Genomic DNA, 6,000 nt, shown 5'->3' with positions numbered 1-6,000 from the left:
AATTATTTACAGTTGATGGCACTTCGGGGGCTGCAACATATGAGAGTTCACCAATTGGAGTTCAAGCTAGTTCTTCTAATGCTATGGATGAGAGTTCTTCAATTCCAGGTTTTTTTTTTAAAAAAAAAAGTTGTTTATTACTATCTACTTATTATTAGTTGTTTTTTAAATATATTGATGGAATGATTCGTTTTTTATTGTTGTTTTGGTGTTACAATAAAGTATTTGCATGTTCTGTTGTGAATATTGTATTTCTGTTAGAGGTACATTATTTCTGTTCAGTAGGTACATTATTTTAATCCACAGGGTACATTATTGTTATGCATGATTTATGTGTACATTCTGTTGTGTGCATTCTGATTTGAAACTTGTGCTTCTGATTAAGGTACATTATACCTGGTCAGTAGGTACATTATTTTAATCAACATGGTACATTATTTTTATGCATAATTTATCTGTACATTCTGTTGTGTATGGATTGGAGTTTTTTCTTTTAGTGAATATCTTATTTCTTTGTAGAGCATGACTGAATTTATTCGGCACACCCCACCACCCCTCTACTTAGAAATCTGATTTAACTAAACATAATATCAATGTGTATGCTAGTAACTTGTTAGCTGTAATTTTTTTTTTTTTTTTTAAATTTACAGTTACTCAGGAGTTGTTGGGGATTACAGTTACCTCAATTGAAGAAGCATTTAATTTATATAATGACTATGCTTTTAGATTGGGATTCAGTGTTAGGAAGGGCAAGCAGTACTATGTTTCCGGTAGTCAGACTATTAAAATGAAGAAATTCCATTGCGCAAAGAGTAGTTTTAAGGACAACAAAAAAAAGTTTTCAAGGTCATATTCAAGGGTAGACACACGAACAGGGTGTAATGCGTTTTGTCAGTTTGATTTGGCGTCTAATGGACAGTTGATTGTGACAAAACATGTAAAGGATCATAACCATGAGTTGTGTCCACCTTCTAACAGCTATCTTCTTCGGTAACACAGAAGTGTTGTTGATACGCAATTGGATTATTTAAAAAACTTGAAAAGGAGTGGGGTGGCATTGTCGGATGGCATTCGATTTAAACACCAAGTCTGGAGGTTCACCTTTGGTTGGATTTACACCAAGGGATGCTTATAATAGCATGCATACAGATTCGATAAAGAGATTAGATGGGACCGATTCAAATTCACTAATTGAGATCTTTAGACAAAGGCAGTCGAATGAACCCGACTTTTTCTTTGATTTTGAATTAGATGAGGATGCAAGACTGTGTAATTTTTTTTTGGAGGGATGCAAGAATGAAGGAGGATTTTGTGTTGTTTGGTGATTTGGTAGTGCATGACACAACGTATCGTACTAATAAGTATGATACGATTTGTGGTCCTTTTGTTGGAATGAATCACCACTGTATGAATATAATGTTTGGGTGTGGGTTTTTATTGAACGAGAGGACTGACTCATTTGTTTGGTTGTTTAAAACATTTTTGCGAGCTATGGGTGGTAAGTGTCCACAAACAATCATGACCGATCAATGTGCTGCTATGTCTACTGCAATCTCTCTGGTTTTCCCAAGTGCAAGGCACAGGCTTTGTATTTGGCATATTGGAGAGAATTCAAAGAAACATATTAAATGTCTAAGGAGTCAAAACGGCTTTATGGAGTTATTTAATTTTTTATTGAAGTACACCGACACAGAAGCTGAGTTTGAATTTTATTGGAATAGGTACATATGCTATTAAATTTATCATTTTATATATTTGATTTGTCATTCTTGCATTGTGACATAGATTACTTTGTGCTTATAAAATCAAACATGTGATGTTTGACTTTTCATGTTAAGTTGGAAATTGTAGTGTTTAGAAAATGTACTTTATGGGTTATAATAATGTACCTTATGAATACTGAAAATGTATCTTTGCAGCAGCAATTTGGTGAAAAAATTTCCTTGTTTTTCTAGTTGCATTTAAAACTTAGATATTTTCCTTGTTCTCTATATGTGATTCCTTTGTAGCATGTAGTAATTTGTACTAATAAAATGAAGTGTCATACAATTTTACCTTTCATGTTAAGTTGGAAACTGTAGTGTTTAGAAAATGTACTTTATGGGTTATAATAATGTACCTTATGAATGCTGAAAATGTATCTTTGCAGTAGCAATTTGATAAAAAAAATTTCCTTATTTTTCTAGTTGCATTTAAAACTTAGATCTTTTCCTTGTTCTCTATGTGTGATTCCTTTGTAGCATGTAGTAATTTGTACTAATAAAATGAAGTGTCATACAGTTTTACCTTTCATGTTAAGTTGGAAATTGTAGTGTTTAGAAAATGTACTTTATGAGTTATAATAATGTACCTTATGAATGCTGAAAATGTATCTTTGCAGTCACACTCAGGTTTGTTGTTTTCAGGTTGGTGACGAACTATAATTGCCATAAAAATGTTTGGTTAAACAAATTGTATGATATTAGGGAGAAGTGGTGCCCTGCTTTTAATAAAGATTACTTCTCTGGAGGTATCTTATCTTCCCAACAGAGTGAGACTACAAATCACTCAATTTCAAGAAGGTTATCTAAAACATTTGGGTTGTCTGATTTTTACAATTCTTTTGTTAATGTGGTTTTTGAGTGGAGGAGCAAAGAGAATGGGGAAGATGTGCGGTGTTCTCAAGGGTTGCCTACAATGGCATTGGATCATGTAAAACTTCTTTTACATGCTAGGAATGTATACACTATTGAGGCTTACTACTTGTTTGAGCAACAATTTTTGAAAGGTGCTGCTTGTCATCAAGAGAGTGTAGCGAGCAATGTTGATGAGCTTAAATATCACATTTGGCGGCCGGATATTGACATTATTCGGCATGAGGTTTGTTTCAATATTAAGGATATGAACATATGTTGTAGGTGCAAGTTTTTCTCCGAGATGGGTATTCTTTGTTTACATTGTTTGCGTATTTTGAACATTCATTGTGTTGAAAAAATTCCTGAGAAATATATTTGTAGAAGGTGGACAAAAAAGGTTGTTGAACATAGGATTATGGACATTGCATCTTCTTCTAGTATTTTGGCAGTTGCTTCTCCAATTTGGGTTATAGATATGGGTAGAAAATGGCAAAGGTTAATTCTATCAAGTCAAGACAATTGCAAAGCTCGACAAGTATGTGAAAACCTTATTGAAGATGGAAGAAGAAGGATTGAAGGTGAAGTTGGTCCTATTTGCTTTGATGATTTGGAAAGATCTATGCGAAGTAGTGGTATACAAAATCCAGAACGAAGTGGTGTGAAAGGCGACCGTAATCGAAGGCCAGTTAGTACAGTATAAAAAAAGTATAATCAAGCAAGTGGCCGAAAAAATTATGCAAAAAGAGTTGAATCTAACACAAAGGCTGCCGTCCAATCTTCTATGCAGGAAGTTGTGTCTAATATTGTTGGTAGTGGGTATCTAGTTCATCCTAATGACACTACTAGTTCAGAATTGATTTGTGTTAGGTCTAAGTCTCAAAACAATTCAAATGATAATTAGGAGTTGTACTGAAATTTTGTTTACTTATATATGCACTTCACAGATTATGAATTGGTTTTATATTGTGTGAGTTATTTACAAATTATGAATTGGTTTTATATTCTGTGAGTTTTTAAAGGAACTATTTGCACTTGACAGATTATGAACATTTGTGTTTTATGCAATAGTAAAATCTTTTCTGATTTGGAAATGTATTCAGTGGGTTATAATAATGTACCTTGCGCTCTAAAATAATGTATCCTATTTGTTAACAAAATGTATCCTTGCAGTCTTGATTTTGGGTAATGTACTCTATGGGTTAGAATAATGTACCTTGTGCTCTAAAATAATGTACCCTATGAGTTATCAAAATGTATCTTAGTTAAGGTCACGTGTTCATGAATTGATCACCACTTAGAGAGTTAGAGTCTTAGAGATGACGGGTGGTATACTCCTCAACCCCAACCCCGTCCACGCCACCATGGGAAATTAGGGGAGGGGTTCGTTGGTAAAATGAACTATTATTTTATATTTTCAAAACATATTTTAATAATTTTTAAATTTGACTTTTAATTTTATGTTACTTTTTATAGTTTCTAAAAACATATTTTTTGGTTTTATGCATTAATAAAATGTTTTCTTATTTGGTAATGTATTCAGTGGGTTAAAATAATGTACCTTGTGCTCTAAAATAATGTACCCTATTTGTTAACAAAATGTATCCTTGCAGTCTTGATTTTGGATAATGTACTCTATGGGTTGGAATAATGTACCTTGTGCTCTAAAATAATGGACCCTATGAGTTATCAAAATGTATCTTAGTTAAGGTCACGTGTTCATGAATTGATCACCACTTAGAGTCTTAGAGATGACGGGTGGTATACCCTATGTGTTAACAAAATGTATCATTGCAGTTGTAGTCACTTGAATTTTGGTAATGTACTATGTGAGTTAGAATAATGCACCCTATGAGTAACTCCACAATAGCTTCTGCTAATTGAGCAATTAACTCCACAATGAAAAGCAATTAACTGAAAAACAATTAACACATAAACAATTTCAGCATATCTTGATATCACTAGCTAGCACCCGATTCAGCACCATCTCTGAATTGTTCAAACAAAAATTTCATCTAACACAAAAATCAACAATATTCATCTAACATTTTAGAACCATCAATTACAATGATCATTGTCTACTTATAAAGATTACGGGCTGCCTGTAGTATGGATTGTTTGTGCTCATTCATTGGTAAAAATAATATGTCGGCAGCATATTTTGCCCTCAAAGATGTCAAGAATATTGACTGCATGTATATTCAAACAAAATGGCAGTTATATAAGTCCAATTAGGTATTTATAAAAATGAAAAACATGTACTTTAAATTACAGTACTTACATTTGCAGGTGTTCTGTTAAATCCAGATTCCCAATTCGGTCCATTACCCTTAAAGGTCTGCATATGACGCATGCAATAAACTCCACAATCAGTAACATTAGTGGCATTTTTCCAAGACATCTTCATCAATTCATGGTTAAACACATCATCCTCATCATCATGCTTTGTCATTTTGTTTAACAAAGTTGTGATCCTTTTAAATTTGCAATACTCTTTGAATGCATTAACCTGCACATTAGTTAATGTTCATTATAATATATCAAGTACCTAACAGTATTCAATTTAAACTCATAACAATCTTAGATTTTGCAACTTACTAGGTTTTGATCACAATTATCATATCTTTGTAGAAAGTTGGTATTCTTGCCCAGTGTTCTATTGTCAACTACTTGGACAACCTTTTTCTTGAAGTTCAAGCACATGATGAAGTAGTGATGATAGCGTATAACATGGAAGAAAACCTAAATACATATGATTTTAGAAGTATATCCAATGAGTGTATATAAAATGAATTTCACATAATTTATTAATTTATAATATTATGCATGATAAATTACCAGTTCAGCATCAGAGATGTCAATGTTAGAGGCCAATTTAATCTCATAATCCAAAGATCCATTGAATCGTCTTTGTTTTTCCTCTGCAGAGAATTCTATTTTCCGTTTAGTAGCATCATCAATTTCCATCTGAACACAAAATTATATTACTAAGTAAACATATTACACCATCAAATTCTGTATTATATACACCAAAGCTTTATGTACACAAATAATGTACTCTGTGAACAGAAATATTGTACCCTGTGAACAAGAATAATGTACTTTGTGCAGAAAAACTAATAATCAATAAGAACTTGCATTATCAATTTACTTTTTTAATATAAGAGAAAGTTCAAGCACTTACAAAAGGATTGGTGGTGAAGTAGATGCATTTTGGTTCACCCATTCCACGAGTGATATTTTCAGAATTCATTCTTAAGCTCCAAACATCTATAATGGTCTTCTCTACTTCACCGTCCCATAGAGTCAAGAGCTGGTCCCTTGCAATGTGGTACCTTTTATACCTAAACAGTGTTTCACTGCAAGAAAAATAACTTTTTAACACATA

The sequence above is a fragment of the Ipomoea nil genome, unplaced genomic scaffold (assembly GCF_001879475.1).
Source record: "Ipomoea nil cultivar Tokyo-kokei standard unplaced genomic scaffold, Asagao_1.1 scaffold0117, whole genome shotgun sequence".
Lineage (NCBI taxonomy): Eukaryota > Viridiplantae > Streptophyta > Magnoliopsida > Solanales > Convolvulaceae > Ipomoea > Ipomoea nil.
The sequence above is the reverse complement of the archived record's forward strand: the minus strand, read 5'-3'. Positions refer to the sequence as shown.